Source organism: Tauraco erythrolophus, chromosome 1 (genome assembly GCF_009769465.1).
Source record: "Tauraco erythrolophus isolate bTauEry1 chromosome 1, bTauEry1.pri, whole genome shotgun sequence".
Taxonomy (NCBI): domain Eukaryota; kingdom Metazoa; phylum Chordata; class Aves; order Musophagiformes; family Musophagidae; genus Tauraco; species Tauraco erythrolophus.
The window spans coordinates 89,155,072-89,174,224 of NC_141465.1; positions in this window are offsets into that span (position 1 = coordinate 89,155,072).

Genomic DNA, 19,153 nt, shown 5'->3' on the forward strand with positions numbered 1-19,153 from the left:
GTGGGCGGTGGTTCATCCTCACAGTCCCTGCTAGTTCTTTCCACAGCTTGGGTGGTAAGACAAGAGGCTTTACCAGTGAAGACTGAGGCAAAAAATTCATTGAGTACCTCAGCCTTCTCTATGTCCCGGGTAACCAGAGCACCAGTATCCTTCCGGAGGGGGCCTATGTTCTCCTTGGACTTCCTTTTGTCCCCTACATACCTATAGAAGCATTTCTTGTTGCTTTTTATATCCCTTGCCAAATTCAATTCCTTTAGGGCTTTAGCCTTCCTCACTTGATCCCTGGTCACTCTTACAGCTTCTCTGTATTCCTCCCAGGCTATCTGTCTCCGCTTCCACCCTCTGTAGGCTAACCTCTTCATTTTCAGTTGGTCCAGGAGCTCCTTGCTCATCCACGCCGGCCTCCTGGTCTTTTTGCCCGACTTGTTCTTCGTCGGGATGCACCTCTGCTGAGCTTGGAGAAGGTGCTCCTTGAATGTGGACCAACTTTCCTGGGCCCCTTGTCCCTCCAGGGCCGCCTCCCACGGCACTTTGCCCATCAGGTGCTTCAAGAGGCCGAAGTCCGCCTTCTTGAAGTCTAGGGTACAGAGCTTGCTGAATGGTTTCCTTGCTGCCCCATGGATCTTGAACTCCACTGTGTCGTGGTCACTGCAGCCAAGGCTATCCTTAAGTTTCACATCGCCCACCAGTCCCTCCCTGTTGGTGAGCACAAGGTCAAGCATGGCACCCCTCCTTGTCGGCTCCTCTATCACCTGCAGGAGGAAGTTGTCATCCATGCATTCCAGGAACCTCCTGGACTGCCTGTGCCCTGCCGTATTGTCTCTCCAACAGATGTCAGGGTGGTTGAAGTCCCCCATGAGGACCAGGGCTTGTGACCGCGAGGCTGCTCCTATCTGGCTATAAAGCGCCTCATCTGCTCTGTCCTCCTGGCCAGGTGGCCTGTAACAGACTCCTACCGTAACATCCCCTATCCGTCCCCGTCCTCTAATCTTGACCCATAAGCTCTCTGTCAGCTCGTCCTCCGACCCCAGGCGAAGCTCCACGCACTCCAGCCGGTTGCTGACGTAGAGAGCGACACCCCCTCCTCGTCTCCCCTTCCTGTCCTTTCTAAAAAGGATTTAAAGTTAGATTTAGTCTAACTGGCTATTTCTATAATTCTGCACCTCTTTCTATATGCTATGTATCTATGGCTGTATACATCTCTGCCTATCGTGTCTGCAGTGCCAGATTTTGGATCTAGCCTGAAGGTCTAGCTGTGACTGGGGGACAGCAGAAACCAGTGCGAGAAGTGTGAAGGGTTGCTCATCTGTCATGCAGCCTGGCAGGCAAGTGGAGATGGAGATGAAACCAATCTCTTCCCAGTGCAGGAGAGGGAGAAGGGAACTGAAGTTTGCCCTTAGAGAGAAAAGAAGCTGCTTTGGACCGTAAAAGTTGTATTTTTAACCACTGGGTCAGAGCATGGCACTTCTTTTGTGCAAGGTGGAAGATGACAATGTTTCTGTAATAGTCAAATCTATTCCACCTGATACAATCAAAAGGGACTGGAGTCCACTTTTCAGTAATTAAGGAGTTAGAATAGTTACTCCAAAATGCTCTGATGTTGCTCTACATGCTGATCAACAGAATATACGAGAACAAACGCCATCAATGAAAAATCAGCACAATTAGAAACTCTGTGAACTTACCTCCTTGCTCATGTACGCTTCGCGCTTCCCCCAGATGTCATACCAAGAAATATCCTCCAGTGGTGACTGTGGACCTTTTGTTTGGACCTTGCAAGTCATATTTGACCTATTTGGCCTAGAGTCTGTTGTTTGAAAAGCCCAGCCCTACAGACTGAAACAACTGTTTTAGTGTTTGTGTTGTTCACTGGTGCATTTGCCTTTCTACATCGCAGCTCCCTGCTTGGTGATGCCACCAGCAAGTCCTCTGGGTGGCTGAATGGGTTTCGTTAGTGGTTTTTAGGTGTACCGTTTTCCTGGTCAGTAAGATATTTGAAGATTATCTGGAGAGGAAGCTAGTGGAGACACTCTTGTGCTATTGCCAGCTGCAAAATAGGGCTTGAGAAATGTCTCCTTTGGAGAACTAATGGTGCCCTTCAGAGATTACTGTACCATATGGTTGCTCTCCTAGATCAGGCCTTTAGCAAGCCTGTGATAGCAAAAGAGCTTTTCACAGCAGAAAGCAGCAGAAGTGGTAAGAGGAGCACTCGTCGGCTAGCAGAAGTTTGGGATTCTTTCGAGCAGAGACAGGGGGTCCTGATGCCTGCTAAGTAAAATAAGCACAACCCTGTCACTCCTCCTGACGCTGCCTGAGCAGAGCTGTATATATTTCAGCATTCTTCCTCTACAAATTCCTTTCAAGTGTACTCAGTATTCAATAAGAGACTATGCACATCTGCTGTTCCAAGAAGCAAGTTTAATTGCTGATGGGATTTTTTCCCACTAGCATTTCCACCCATCTGCATGTTGCGATTACTGAAGCCTAATTTTGTTTTTGTCTGCTTCAACCTTTTCAAGTGATATTCATTAATCCCATCTATGGCATCTCTAACATGTGGGAAATCTGCCTAGAGTAATTACAAAGTATTTCCTCTGCACTTAGTTCTCATATAAGAGCATGGGAAGATAATGAAGGCTGATTGTAGTGTCATCATTCCATTGAGGAAATGAATGATGCTGTTCAAATAACAGCTGGCTTGTTACATAAAAGAAATGACAGATCAGAATAATAAAGGCAAACTCCCCTTTAACAGATCATTCTAATTTGAAAGTCTCAAATAATTGCCTGGAATCCTGGAAATACAGAAAATAGCACAAAAAAGGCCCTTAAGTTTGCTCTCCATGTGGTTGTGTGTATACACGTATATATGTATTTACACACCTATACATACATGCCCGCAAACATACAGTACTTTTTTTTTTTTGCATATGAGAGAGAGAGATATATTTATGTATGTGTGTATGTATGGCAGTGAGACAACAAGAAAGATCACCAAGAATAGTGTTTTTTAATCCGGAATATTTATCCTGGAAAATAGAATACAATTTAGGGAAATTTCTTTTTACTGTTAACTGACTTGAAGTAGGCATTTAAGAATGCGAATACGCATTATGATTGAATTTAAGGTGCATGCAAGTTTCACCATATAATAATAATTTACATTACAGTGCCTTTATAAAAAATCTTGTGAAGCTTTTAATCTCCTGCATATGTGTATGAAAACCAACTGAGGTTTTTCTATTTCATGTATGTATTTTAATATGATTTTGTACATATAAACATCACATCTGAAAACATCATATATATATATATATAAATAGAAAACCTCAGTTGCTAAATGGTCCATTTAGAAGTTTCCATCCCTCCACAGACAAAATTTGCAGTGCTCAGCTCATACTCCGAGAAGCCAAAAGGCTGTTTTCACTGTGTCTTTCTGTCTGAGGTGTGTTCCTAGATATCTTTCAGACAGTCTAAACCCTAGAGCCTTACTCCTTTAATAACCTTCCTTCTGATAACATCATACAGCATTATCAGAATATAACACCTGCTTGCTAATTGGAGTTTGAAATAAAGACGGGCTAGTAACAGCCAAAATGTGATGTCTTTCAGGTCTAAGTATTTCCTCGAATGATCCAAGGAGAACATCATTCAGTGCAAGGTGTGACCTCAAATGATACAGAAAATAAAATTAAAGCTAATAACAACATTAGAGTAAAATGAGGCACTGGGATGAAGCCTTTGAGAACAGACTTTCTCAGCAGCACCAGCTACAGTCTTAAACTAGATATGAGAGATTTTGGAAAAATTCTTCTCACACTCCCATTTTACGTTTTCAAGTTGCAGCAACTGACATAAACTGGGCTCTTGGGAACTGCAAGTAAGATGGACCTCAATAAAAGAATCAGAGAATAATACGTTTCTAGTCCAGCCTCCTGCTCCAAGCAGTGTCTGCTGGGATAAACTCCAAGGGTGGAGACCACACAACCTGTCTAGGCAATGTGTTCCACTACTTGACTCTCCTAATGAAAAAAAGACACATTTTATGTTTATGAACTAATGTTTGCCAGTGAGGGGCATAAGCTAAAATCAATGCTTAGAGCTTTAACAAAGAAAACCAAGTGGAACATAAAATCCTGTTAAAGAGGGCAATAAAATAGTTTAAATTGAGTGTATACAAAGTCTTCATGTAAAGCTAGCTTCAGGAAATGGTGGAACAAAAATGTAACTTGATTCAATTAGATTTTTATTATTATTCATAAATGAAGAAATAGGGATCTATATTGCCATAGCAACAAAATACCCTATGTTATTTCTATATAAATTTGAAAATGTAGTGTTCTCACATGAAATTAAAACCAGAGCCTAGGAGCACAAAGAACATTAAAGTAGTGCATTTAAAATAGGAAACTGATAATTTTCTGACCAATTGCTTTTGTCACCAAACTAAACAATTGTTGAAAGGGATATTTAACACTAAAGCTGTTTTTTGAGAAGTATCCTTTCACTCCAGAACTAAAAATTATCTCGGAGTCTATTTTTTCTCTAAGAACTACACATGTAGCTTTGTAGAAATAATACATTGCTTGATAGCTTAGGTCATAACTCCTTTTTAAAAAAAAGATTGTGTAGACAGAGGTGTAAGGTATGCTGCACACGTGAACTGATACTGCCTCTTGAAAACATAGCTTCTGAAGAGGTTGTTAATCCCAGATTTAGTGAATAAATTTAGTGAAAGGTTTTTACTGAATGTCGTTTTATACAGTAGAGAGACATTGACATGCATTTAGAACTGGATTCAGCAATCCTGAGTTGCCAACCTCTGCATGCGTCTAATTACCAAACTAAGCTCGACTGCAAATTTAAGGTAGTAGAGGTTGGAGCCGAAACGAGAACGATAGTAGTCTGTAATCTTCTAGCTAGTGGACAGCATTTGCATTTAGCATTTCAGTATCCCATTTGAATTCAAGCATCAGATGAAACTGCGTTCTTAATGGTAATTCAAAATACCTTTTTATTAGCAGCAGAGTTCTTGCAGCTCTCATGAAAGTATCAAAGCAAGGAGACTGAATAAGAACCTCTTCTACTGTTTATTCTTTTGAAGTCTGGATCTTAAACTCTGCTGCTTGTGTTAGAAATCACATCAGACTAAGAATTTGAGGACTTTCAGGAAGGGATAAAAGACAGTAATCCAATTTCAGTATTTTGCACCTGACCTGCTCTTATTGATGTCACTCCAAGTTTTCCAGGCTTAAGCGTGGCATAATGTGTACAAAGGCACTATGCTGACTCTCTGTTCTGAGTGAATTTTCCCAGATGACTAGGGCTCTCATCTGATGTACACTTGTAATTTTCAGTAACCAGAATGGACCGCTTGTTTTTTCTCTGCTGATTTGACAAGGGTAGAAATGTTATGTTACATATTGAGTGTCCTATTAAAAATTCAGAATTTAGTTCTATTAGTGAATAATTATATCAAGACCAAGAGGATTAAGGAGATAGATGTGATACATTTTATTCCTTGAAGAATTTTTAAATCTTTAACAACAAAAAGACATTTCACTGCTATTTCAGCTCTAGCAATTGAAAGTTCTCCAAAATTTTATGCATTCATTCTCATCACAGCTTTCCAGTTCTCCATAATTTTCTTCACCTTTCAGAACCTAGTGGTGAGCTTAGCATATAAAAGTACAATGTTTAGATAGTAATCAATGCCAAGTGACCTTAAATTGAATGACACTGCCAATTTTGACTGATGAATCACCATCTGCTGTTGTGTCAGCAGCACGTTCCTATCAGTTACAGAGCAGCCACTGGTTGCATGGTATTTCCAACTGACCAACGGGATAAGTCCACATTCCCTGTTCTACTGAAACATTCCCTGTTTCAGCTGCTAGCAAACCACCAAGGAATGCCTGACTGCCAGGGAAAAAGAAATTCATGCTGCTTGCATTGCTAAATTGGTAATTGCTACCATTTCTGCTCTGAACTCAACAGACATGGAAAAAATGGGGTAGAGAGAGAGAATTAAAAAGGAGAATCTCTTCTTTCAGTTTCTTTCATTTAAATTAGACCTTTCCCTGTCCACAACTGTATCAGTCTGGATTTGAGGGTTAAAGTTGTGATATAAATCTGCTACTGGAAAAAGACTTTTGAAACTTTCGGTAAAATTTTCAAAGGACTTAAAAGGAATTAAACACCCACAGCTAAAGTGAAGCAGAAATGAGGTGCTCTATTCTTTTAGGCCAAAGAAAGGTATTTACTAAACCAAAAACATATAAATATATCTGATTTAGGTACCAAAACAATCCAAATCTTACATTCAAAATCCAATGCTCAGTTTTCACTTCCTTCAAAAGACAAAGTGAGTTTCCCAAGACAATTCTGGTCCTACTCTTAGATATTTCCTTCTCTGTTTGCCATAGTTTGAGCACCTTTTCTCCTAATTCACATCTACATCCTTAGTACAAAGCTTAGACATAATCTTGCTGCAGCAAGCACAAACCAGGACTGTCCCTGTCCACGTTAAGTACTAAAAGCAAAATGGCCAAGGTCCAGCTTGAACAATTTGGCTTCTGAGATCCTGAGTCCTTTTCAGTAACACAACTTTCACAAGGGTATGGGCAAACTCAGGGTAGCTTCCAGCCTGTCACAGCACTCTGCCTGCAACAACAGTAACAAATCACTTTAAATTACTGCAAAAGGAAATTCCAGCCACTAGATCCTGCATATAAAATATTCTTTCCCCCTTGTACTTTTTCTCAGAAAAGCAAGCCATATGCGCTGCTGAAGTATCTGCATGACTCAATATGGGTACCTACCCTAAGGAGACAATCTCCAGTCATAGACTCAGGATAGACAGAGGCCAAGATTATGGCCCTTGAGATGGCGATGAGATGCCCTTGTGCTTACTCTTTTATATTCTCTAGTTCAAGTGACACCTGCTCTGATCCTGCTCTGTGTTGCACATCACTCAATATATGAAGCCTAGTCACAAATGTGGGGGAGGAATCCAGCCCTTGAAATGCTGGCACAACAATATTTCTGCAGCTAGAGATTAACTAAATCTCCTACATAACAGCTGGATCCTATAGCACTCATCACAAGATTACTCAAGCCCTGAGCTGCTTGAAACCTTGGAGTTTGTCACCAGCAGCTGTAAGGTTGGTCTTTTACTGCAATGTTTAAGCATCTGAGCCACTTAGAGAAGAAAGAAATTCTATCCAGAGAATTTCAGAACGCATTTGATCTCCTGAGAAAATAAAGTTTGAATGTGATAAGGCCAAAAAGGCAAATGAGAAAAGTATGAATTTCAGGAGCGAATGCAGCAATACAAAATGATCTCTTAAATACAGATACATCTAGACTGAAATGTGATCAGTCTGACTTACAAACGTACCATGCCCTTATGCCTTTTTTAGCTAAACAGCCTTCCAAAATAAGAGCTTAAGTTTCCTGTAAAGTTAATGAAGATAGGGAGTTAACAGACAGTTAACTTGAAAGGACTCTAAAGGGAGATCCCATAACCCTAAATTTTAGCCCCTAAGCTAGACAGTCAGGGGTATCTGGAGGATTCCCCTGCCCATTAGGGAAGATCGCAATGTCAGAGGATTAACATAGGAACACTAGATCCTTGTCTGGCTTTTTTATAGCAAATGCAACTATATTTTAAGGAGAGACTTAGGAATATTGACTACGTGGCAAGAAGAGACTTTCTGAATTTCCTGCTATTGTAAGTAATCACATTGCATAATTCACTTCAAAAATGTCAACTCCACCTTCCAACCGGTCCGATTTTGAACTACCTCTACCAGATCCGTTGCAGAACCTGCTCTTTTCACACTTTTCTTCTAAAAGCTAAAGAACATGGAGAAGGTAAGTGGATCAGAAAGTAAAGTGTTGGAAGGAATAGTAGTGGAATTTGAAAAAGGACAAGCTCTGTTCCTTCTATACCACTTGATTTTTTATTTAAGTTTGACTTCTAGTCCTGCTGAGATTAATCAGTATATTTTCTATTTTGTTTGAGACTCTTATTGCAATGTTCATGAGATGTGAGTTCAAAACCAAGTGGAAACACACCTGCTCAGTGTGAGATAACTAAAAGATGAATCTCAACAGAATTAAGAGCAAATGTCTAAAATGCCCATGAGGGATACATCCAAGTGGAAAAGCTATGTTGTGTTATGACAACTTCACAATTATATGCATGTAGTGTATGTGAGGTGCTGGGAAGTAATAATGAGGGAACTACATTGAAAGACTAGATCTTAATCTTTACAAATTGAAATGGACATTTTGGGCAAATTATAAATGAAACTTAAGGATAATTTTGCTGATATACTTTTTCATTGACTAATTCTGTTTTCTGTCCTCAGAAAAGATTATTAACAGTTTTCAAATTGGTAACAACCAAGCCTAATTTTTTTTCTCAACCCTACCCTCAACCTGAAGCATAACTACCAGATGATTTCCCCAGTGAAAAAAAAAAAAAGGATTGTAAATGCCAAACTAAGGTTTATCACGTGGAATTCCGATAAACGGATTCAAATTGTGGAATTCAACAGCCAAGCCCCTTTTAGGGTCCAAACACCATGCTAACATCTACCCAGTCCACAATGAACTGCTTCATATTTCTGCTATGTAACTACACACAGTACAACAGTGTAGTCGAAAATCCTATTCAAATGCACAGCCTAACCTCGGAATCTGTCCAGCTTATGGTACGCTATACTGCTCTGCATTCCTCCGAAAAGGTCTTGGTTTGTGAAGAGGGAGCAGTGGGTCTGCAGCTCTCCCCATGCATGTATTACTTCTTACATGATAAGTGAACATAAGCAAGCTGTGCAGCTGCTCGTTTCCCGCTTCGGCCTGGGCTGAGAATTGCAGAAGGTATTGACTGAACATTGAACATGAAGCTGTTTCTGAATTAAGTTAGTACCTTCATATGGGAAGTTACATGGTGATATAATGGAGGCTGAGAACTGGAATAACTCAGTGGTCTGTTGATGCAGCCCTGAAGAACAGAATAGAATAGAATAGAATAGAATAGAATAGAATAGAATAGAATAGAATAGAATAGAATAAGTAGAATAGAATCATTTGAGTTGGAAGGGACCTACAACAATCATCTAGTCCAACTGCCTGACCAATTCAGGGCTGACCATATTGTTAAGGGCATTGTCGAAATGCCTCTTAAACTCTGACAGGCTTGGGGCATTGGTCACCTCTCTAAGAAGCCTGGTCCAGTGTTTGACCACCCTCTTTGTGAATGACTTTCTAATGTCAAATCTGAACTTCCTCTGTGAACCATTCCTGTGGTTTGTGTTGTGGTTTATTTCCTCTGAAATTTCAAAGGCAGAATACATTCTGCTAAACTTCATCTAGGTGATTTTATGTGGAATTTTTGAGCTTCCTACATGTCTGCACTACACACACACACATACAGAAACACCTACAGGGTAACAAGGTATATACTTAGTGAGTGGATTGAGTGGATTATGCAATTTAACATGTGTAGGCTATATGAAAACAAAGGGTTTAAACAGAATACTAGTTTAAATAGAAAAGAAAGAATTAGGCAGAGAGAGTTAGCAGACTGTTAGTAGCAGGTCTTTTCTTTTTACTAATCTTGAAATTCAAAAAAAACAAAAACTGATCACATGAAATTTTGGGATGAAATGTCCTTCCAAGCAAATAATAAACAAGCCTTTTGGACAGAGCTTGACAATGATTCTCTATTTGCTTCACTTGCTTTTTTTAGCATTTGAAATATGCCAGTGAGAGTAGCACTTTGAGGAATTTCTCACAAAAAGCATCAGAAATTAAAAAATGAGAATGTAATTAAGGGGTGCATAAATATCAAGTAGAAAGCGGGAAAGAACCACAATTATTGTATTTTCCTTCACCCATTGATTATGTCATCAAAGATAATTTCTGTTTACTTTCTTCCCTTTCTTCAGTTTCCATTAGAAAACGGAGCTTCTTGCTTGTGTCTAATACATTTCACATATGAGCCCTTACTGTGATGTTTCTATCGCACTTCAAAATGATTTAGAAGAAGCTGATTTCTTTTTCTGATACATGAGAATTCCTCCAGAGAGGTGCAATTAGATTGCTGAAGGTCAGTTGTTGCTCCCTTTATCCAGGTATTTGGAAGTTCAAATGATTCAAAAGACAGGCATACTTACAGTATGTTTAGGGCATAATCAGTTAGGCAGAGAGTTACAAAAACAGATTTTAAACAACTTTCCATCTCTATTTGTATTTAACAGAGTTAAATGTGCTTTTTATAAAACAGAGTTATCAGATCCATGTCTGAGAACTTCAGTGTATGTCAAGCCTCATTGGTCTTACACCATATATTCAAAGTCAATTTTGAAAAACTATTTTGTTCAAACTGCTGCCTGACAATACAGTCTAAACATTTGTCTTAAAAGGTTATGTTAAACACCCACTCAGAAAGTCTTGAAAAGTTTTAGCAATAGAAGCTCCAGAGAAGGAATTGTCTCCAAGTAGTAAAAGATGTATTAATATCTTAATTACTCCCTGAAGAATGAGACAGCAGTGTATCTTGGATTACTTGTGCAAGTCAGGTCTAAAATATGTCACGACAATCAAAAAAACTATGATGTGAGCAGTGCTGGAGAAGTACTGGATATGGATTTTTATTTGGTACTTTTTTTGCTGTTGCTTTATTTTTGCCTTTTTTTTTTTGGTTACTATTTCATTTGAAAAATCTAATTTGATTTTAAAGTGGTGGAGCACATTTCCTTGAAACTCTGTACAAGGCTGTTAAAGAATCTATACTTCTGTATTCCTGTAATACTTGCTATGCAAGTATCTCAATGCACTCACAACGTTGTTATAATCACATCCCTTCAAAACCAACTGCATGTTTCAGCAGAAACTAGATAAAAATGACACTTCCACTCATTTCTATAATTTATTCCATACTAGCAGGAAACCCACAATTTACTCCATACTAATAGGAAAACCAAAGAAATCAAGAAGGTTTTCTTGATGGAAAGATGCAGATAGAAAGTCAATGTGCTGAATCAATCAAAAATGAGAAAAAACAAGCCTGCATGTAGCTGAACATAGAAGTTTTACTTTACTAGAATGTCTGACAACATAATCACACTGATAGCAATTCCTAAAGCCTGTGCATTTATAGACATTAACACGAGGTTCATTTTCACTCCAAAAAACAGTTAATAATATGATCCTATTTGTGCTTTGGCTTAAGCCATGTAGCTCCTCTTCTCGAAACACTCCAAAAGAGAAAAATAAATTCTTCAGATTCTTCTTTCTCTTCATGATATCTGTTGTGGTTTTAGGCAGATCCAGCAACTAAAACTCACACAGTCTCTCCTTCTCCAGTAAAGTGGAGAGGAGAAAAATTTAATAAAGGGACTGAGGGTTGAGACAAGAACAGAGGGAGCACCCACCAACCATGGTCCTGGGCAAAACAGACTTGGCTTTCTTAAAGCAAAAAAATTTATTAACGATTACTTAAAAGGACAAAGGGAAACAAAACCGGTTACTTGAGAGGATAAAAAGAAACAAAGTCAGATCTTAAAACTGACACCTTCCTCCCATCCCCACCCCCCTCCTCCCCCCCCCCCGCCCCTTTCCTTTTCCTCCCGGCTCTACCTCCTCTCCCCAGCGGCGCAGGGACTGGGGGAGTGCAGGTCAGTTCATCCCGTGCTGTTACTGCTGCTTCTTTCTTAAAGGAGAAGGAGTCCTTACACCCTTTTCCCCTGCTCCAATGGATCCCCTACCCACGAGGAAAAATCCACAAACTTCTCCAGCGTGAGTCCAGCCCACAGGATGCAATCCTTCCCCACAGATTGCCCCAGTCTGTGGCTTTACCACAGTCTCGGGTACTTAGGGAGCTGTAGCCACTCACTCCGGCGTGGGTCGTCACGCAGACTCCAGATGCCGCTCTGCCTTGTCGTGCGTCCCAACACGACCATCCTCAGGCTCAGGCATCTTCTCCCCACGGGCTGCGAGTGGATCTCTGCTCCACCGAGGCCGTCCTGGTTGCAGGGGGGCCGCCTGCTATCTCACCATCAGCCGCAGGGGAAACTCGGCTCCGGCACACCTCCTCCCGCTCCATCCTCACTGACCTGCTGTCGATGCAGCTGTTTCTCTCAGATCTCAGTCCTCTCCAGGTGAACTCAGCCCAGTGGGCACCCCGGGAGTGGGGCGCTCCCTGAGTTCCCCAGCCGGCTCCGCTGCCGCCATCCTCAGTGGGTGGCGCCGACCCGACACAGGCAGCTGCCCGACCGGGAGCCAGGGAGCGGGGGCAGTGCCCTCCTCCCTTCTCTCCTCGCTCCTGGGCAAAGCACCTTTTCCGGTTCCTTTGTCCCGACTTAAATAGGGCAATTCGCAGAGGTGCTGATTGGATCAACCCCAAGGGGGATGGGAGTCCGATCTGGTGGCCAGAACCAAGTCTAAGCCAGTTCCAAAACCAGGGAGGTCGCAGGGAGCAAAGCCCCTCTCCTGCCACCAGAACCCCCACCCCTCCCCACATCAAACCATGACAATATCAGAAAATTTCATAAGACTTCGTATTAAAGTTACTGCCTTAAGGCTATCAGATTGCTTATCCACCCCAAAAAATCATCTCACATCCTCACATAAAGATCTTATAAAACATAATGAAGCAGAAATCAAACCCTTTAGGAAGTACAGAGATTTTTTCCACAGAAATCCCACCATACCTCACGGTGTTATACCAAATAGTACATATAACCGTTACTTTGCAATTTGCTTTTTCATACAATCACAGAAGAATTTATGTCAGAAGAAACCCCTGAAGATCATCTAGTCCAACAGTGGACACAGCTCCAGATGTGGTATGACAAGTGCCAGATAGACGGGAATAATTAGTTTCTTAGACCTACTGTTTACGCACTTGCTAGCATAGCTGAGCGTGGTTAACCTTCATTTCCATGAAGGCGTTGTGCTGACTCATGTTCATTTTGCTGTCCACAAGAACCTCAGGTTCTTCTTAATAAAGATGTGACCAAATCATTCAGTTCCCAGCCTGTGCTGCTCAATGAGGTTATTCTGCTCCAGATCCAAGACTTTGCAACCATCTTTAATGAACTTCTTGAGGTTCTGGTCAGCCCATTCCTCCAACTTGTCAAGGTTCCTACAAATGGCAGATGTTCTTACCAAAAATTGGCCCCAATTTTGTGTCATCCATTAATTTGTTGAGGGTACATTCTTTCCACAGTCCAAATTGGTAATGAAGACATTAAAGAGTGTTAGACTCCGTATAAACTCCAGTGAATACTGCATTTCACTAGCTACCAGCTAGACTTTGAACCATTGACCAGTAACTCTTTGAGTCCAATGGTCTAATTAGTTTTTCAACAGCTTGAAGTCTAGCCCATTCAACCCACAGTCTATAATTTGGCTACAAGGATGCTATGGGAGACCATTCCAAAGGTCTTGGAAAGCCAAGGTAAATGACGTGCTCTGCTCTTCCCTTGTCCACATAGCCAGTCATTTCTTCACAGAAAGCAACCATGCTGATCAGACATTATTTGTACTAGGAAAATCTATGTCAGCTGCTCCCAATCACCTTCTTGTTCTTCATTTGCTTGGAAATGCCTTCCATAAAGACTCCCTGGACAGTTCCTGTCCAGGAACTGAGGTCCAGCTGACTCTCCTGTAGTTACCTGGATCATCCTCCTTGTTCTCTTCCTGAAGGTAGACAGTCATCAGAAAGTTCCCCCGATTGCCAAACCGTTTGAAAAAAACATTACATATAGGCCTCACAATAATGTGAGACGACACCTGAGATTCACTCTGTTCAGTTCCATTGGCTTGTCTATTTTCAGCCGCTTTAGTTCATTCCTACGCCACTGCAGGTAGCGCTTCTCTCTGTGTCACTGCGCTACTAGGCACAGAGATCTGAGATTACCAATAAAGACTAAGACTTACTTGCCAGAACAGAGCAAGGCAAAGAACATATTGAGTACCTCCACCTTTTCCATGTCATTCATCATCAAGCTGCATTCTCCATTCAATAGCAGACCTCAATTTCAATGTTTTTGCTTTACTGCCAAGTACCAATAGGATCTTTCTATTTGTACTTCACATGCCTCACAAGTTTCAGCTGCAGCTGAGATTTGACTTTCCTCATGTCATCCTTGCATACCTGGTCAGCTCAGTCGGGAAGTAACCTTTCAGTCAAGCTGGTTTTCTGCTCAATTACACATCAAGATGGACTGCTCTTGCATTTTGAGGAGATTGTTCCTGAAGATCAACCAGCAATCTTTGGCCTCTTTAAGTCTCATGGCAGCCTCCCATGGCTATCAGTTCCCTGAACAAGCTTTCTTGAAGTTCACAGTCATTATTCTGATAGCTGTTTTCCTTCCTTTCTTCAGGTTCTTCAGCTCTGTCATCTTATGATCACTGCAGCAAAGGCTATCACTGGCTATCACATCCCTTCAAGCAGATCCAATAGAGCACTTCTCTGCCAGTCCATTCAACATCCCTGTCACAAAACTATCTATAGAGCTCTCTTGACTTGTTTCTAGCACTCATTCCCCTTCCCAACAATATACAACTCAGAAGGAATAGAGTAGCAAAACTTCATTCCCTTCTGTTTTTTTCTAATTCAAACATATCTGAAGTTTCCTTTAGGTACTTTTTATGCAACCGAATCTATCATGGAGTATCAGATTTCCTCACTGAATTCTTTGCTTGCATGTTTACATGTAATGTCAGTTTGGGAGGTATGGTTCAGCTCAATCAAAAATAACATTTGATGCAATAATTCCTGGAAGTGAAAGTCTACATTACGTGGTGTTAATGAGAAATCAAATGAGGTGAGTAGAATGATACCTTGCAGCCTTAGAAGTCAATTATTTAGAGGACATGGAGAAATGATTTAGTTAAAATAAGTATCCTTTTGGCCTTCCAGCAGTATTCAAGCCCAGACTCAAGTGAAATCAAAAACCATTATTTCTTTTCTTCAGTATCAGCATTGCTTTATTCTTGCCAAAATCTAAAGAAAAGCTACCAATTGTTTATGAAAAATACTGAGTTTGTCTTGCATATTTCTAGTGCAAATGAAGGCGGTCAGAAACCTGAGAAAAAGACTCTCAAATGTTCTCATACAGTCTTCGACATTGTTGAGTGCTTGTCTCAACTCAGTTATAGATTTAAAGGGAGCAAAAGGTAAAGGTATGTAGTTCTTCAACTAGCATTATCCAACATGACGCATTCCCAGTTAAGCTAGGTGGCTACAGCACTGTGGCCACATGGATCCCACCACAAGACGTCAGCTTACCTATACTGCCAATTTGCATCTACAGACATTTTATTGTTTCAACATTTGGCATTTGACTCATGCTGTTGACTTAGTTCTCACACAGAACTTAGCAGATGCACCTTTGATAGAAAGGCCATCCCCATTTCCATTTCTCCTTGGTTGTGTGCTTTCACAATAGCTCCTCTTTCTTCTTTCAGAAAAGAAATTTAGTGCACAGTATATTATCCTCTTGCTAAATTTATGCGCTTTGGTTTTAGCCTTTGTGAAACTGAAATTTCATCTCAACTGCAGCATCTCTCATCTACCAATATAATCAGAGGTGTGCTGCTTTAATGTTCTGTTGATACTGGAAAAATGAGAACAATGACCTTGGTGTTAATTAGATTGCCCAGAGAAGCTACTAAGATGGAAAGTGTGGAATTTAGCAGGGCACTAGGTTACATATTTTACCCATATCTTATGCTAATTATGGGCTCATATAAATGTTGCTGTACACACTAGTAGCCTTCTAAAGCCTTCATTTTAGACAGAGCAGGCATATATTTCCTCTCTTTTTTTTTTTTTTTTTTTAATGCAGATGAACTAGAGTTCAGGAAGGCATATATTTCTTCTCTTTTTTTTTTTTTTTCAGTTCAGGTGAACTAGAGCATTAGAAACTGGTGAGTGGATTGTGTACATGGTGCTGAGTGATTCACTATGTTATTTTCTTCTTTCTCAAGATACTCTCATGACACATTCTCTTTTAATTTTTTGATGATATAGAGTTAAGCCATTATCCATGTCACTACAATAAAGAATCTTCTCATAAACATGCAAATTGTATCTTTTCAGCAGGCAAATTGTGCCTTTTTGGATACCTCAGCAGTATATCTACTTGAACTATAACAATAAAACTGCAGCACACTTCTAAATAAGTGCAAATATCAGATTCTCCACTCTCAGCCTTTACCTTTACAATAAAAATACCCGGAGTCTAAATGCTATTCTTGGTCAAGTCACTGGTTCCTTAAGCCCCTTCAGAAGTGACCATTTTGCTCTGAGAATATATTATCTACAAGTTATTACTTGAAATGCTATTTGGCAGTGAAGCTAACAGAGAGATTGTCAGGTAAGACTGATGCTGTCAGCCTGAAAGGACAGTCACGTAGCCAGCACTGCACAGATACCGAGTTGAAACCACATGAACTTCCACTGAAACAGAACCTGTCACATGTCACCTGCTCTGATTAAAGATTTTGGGAGCAGGTGTCTGCAGATGAAACAAAGGTTTCCTAGAAGGTAATGATGCAAAAATGTAAACCTAACTGATGTGTCCATCACAGAATGGTCAAGGGCAACAAAGTTAGTTTAAAAGCTTGTCTGTCTGCATGTTTTCATTAATCGGATGGTTTTTTGGTCGAAGTTGCCCAAAAGGTCTCTTTTGACTCCCTGTTTCCTTAGAAAATACATATAATACATATCATCAACACAAACACTTCAAGTCCTTCATCTGCCACTTTTGTTTAAGAAAAAAATTTAGGCTGGAAAAAACTAAGAACTTCTCCATCTTATTAAAATGTGTGAAAACATATTTTCTGCTCTCTTTCTCAGTTTTTAGGAATTTGTCTGCATCAGGATTTCGTTTTGTCTCCTCTCCAAAAGATGTCTTCTACCCACAGTCTTGGAGAGGGCCCTTTAGTAAATATAATCCCTAGAAACTTGGGCTCTAAATCACAGAGCTGTGTGGATGATTTGCAATAAATAGCGGGAAGATCAAAGGAGGATTAGAGGCTGGCTGTGAAGAACATGAGCAGGAATGACAAAAGCAAAGGCACTAGTGGTAACTCGGTTATGTTCCCACCGTGAAAATAATAAAGGAAAAAACTCTTTCACCTTATTTAAATTTATTGGATTCATTGCCTGACAAAAGAGTTCCTTGTGTTCCTGTGTTACTATTGTCCTGTTGTCCTATATACCAAATAGGAAGAGATTCCTGCGGAGCATTTCATGCTCATTGATGAAACTATACATCCTAAACTCAAAGAATAGGCAGCAGGAATTTTAAAAGTTCAGTTAAATATAGTAGTATCTTAAGATTTAGAAAAATACACACATAAAACAAAGTAGAAATCCAGACCTTCTCCATAATAATTATTTCTCTCCTTGACTTTTCCTCTTTCTTCCTCACACAGCTGGGTTTGTTCCAGCTTCCTCTATGGCACCTTTTGCCAAGGTGAAATAATAAACAGCAACGTTGTTCTTTAGATTAATGAACACTGACTAGCATTTTCCCTTCTTTTCTTGTCTGCAGAATTAAATAAATGCCTATTCTAAAGACATCTTTATCTTTTAATCTATACTTTCACAGTTGTGTGCTTCAGGACTTGATTGGGTTTGAGTTTAGACCCGAGTACTATAAGATAGGCTGTCATACACTGATATTGAATTTAGGTGATTAACACATTATATTTTGTCCTCTGACTTTCCAGTTCATGGTGATAGTCTCCTACCATGTGTGACCAAATTATGCAGCATGACTCTTTCTGCTCACAACAGGGTACCAAGTTCTGACAGATCATGATTGCAGGAAGTCTAGAACTAGAGGTTAGGGTAAGCATAAAATAGTAGTCTCATCAGCTGAAGATCCCACATGACCAGGTTTTCTTTCTGTGGAAAATGGAGCACAGGGAAGAGAAGAAGAGGGGCAGAAAAAGGATTAGAAGCTGTGGTCAGGGCAGAAGCCCACACTTGGGAACTGGCATGTTCCCCCAGGTCACCTAATGTAGACAAAATTCTCTCAAGGCCTAGGGTAAGCATATACAATTACTGAGTGAGCGCCTCTCTATGGGATTATATTGTGCATCTCACATCAACTTACATTTGAGGATCCAAAGATGTGTTACCAAGGCGGTCTTTGAATCTCTCCTCCTTAGCAAAATGGGAAGCTGGAACACAATGAAGTTAAGTGATTCTTAAGCATTGAACCACTTATCTTTATTGCCATGATCAAAGATAATAGAGTAGTGGAATAGCTGAGACTGGAAAGTAATGGTGAAATGGTGAGTTCACAGAAATCAATCATCATTTTCTCTTTGACTTCAACAACCAAGCAAACAGTCAGGATTTCAGCTCAAATCTTTGACTGACCAACTGCTGTTTTGCATAATGATGGAGCCTCATTCCTCTGATGGAGGCTGAGAGATCTCCTTCAAAATATTTTCTTTCATGACAATGTCAGAGAACAGAGGAAACTGGGAACTCAGAAACAAAGAAGTGCTCAAATGCAATGTTTGAAATATATTGATTTATGCCAAGAAATTCTGCCAAAGATCATCAAAGTCTTAAGGCATTTCGCTGTACATAAGCCTTACAACTCATAAAATGCAAATGCTAGGAAATCTTACTGATGTCAGTAAGATTATTGTCTACAGCAGCCATTATCTTTTGTCTGGCGATCTCCACAAAATCCACTAATAGACTAAACCTCCAAGCTGGAGGGTATAAAACTTCAGCTTGCACAAAAAGCTTTTGAAGCAGATCCAACAGCATCTGGACTGCTGAGGCTTACGTGCTTCCCGGTGTGATACAGGGGACGCCCATGGGAGAGGAGGAAGGATGAGCACTCTCATCGTCAGCTGGATAAATTAATGCTTTTCTTTAGGTGAATGATAATAAGAGTTACGGTTCATAAGTTATGAAATCTTATGACTTGAATGGGGAATAAGTGAATTAACGTGATAGACTAGTCTGGAGAATAGGGGATTGAGCTTCTTTGTCTTGTTCATTTATCGTATTTATTAATAAACTCATGAAATAAAGTTTAAATCACAGAGTATGTTGTCCTGTAAATTTAAGAGATCTGAACAGACCTTGACATATCTC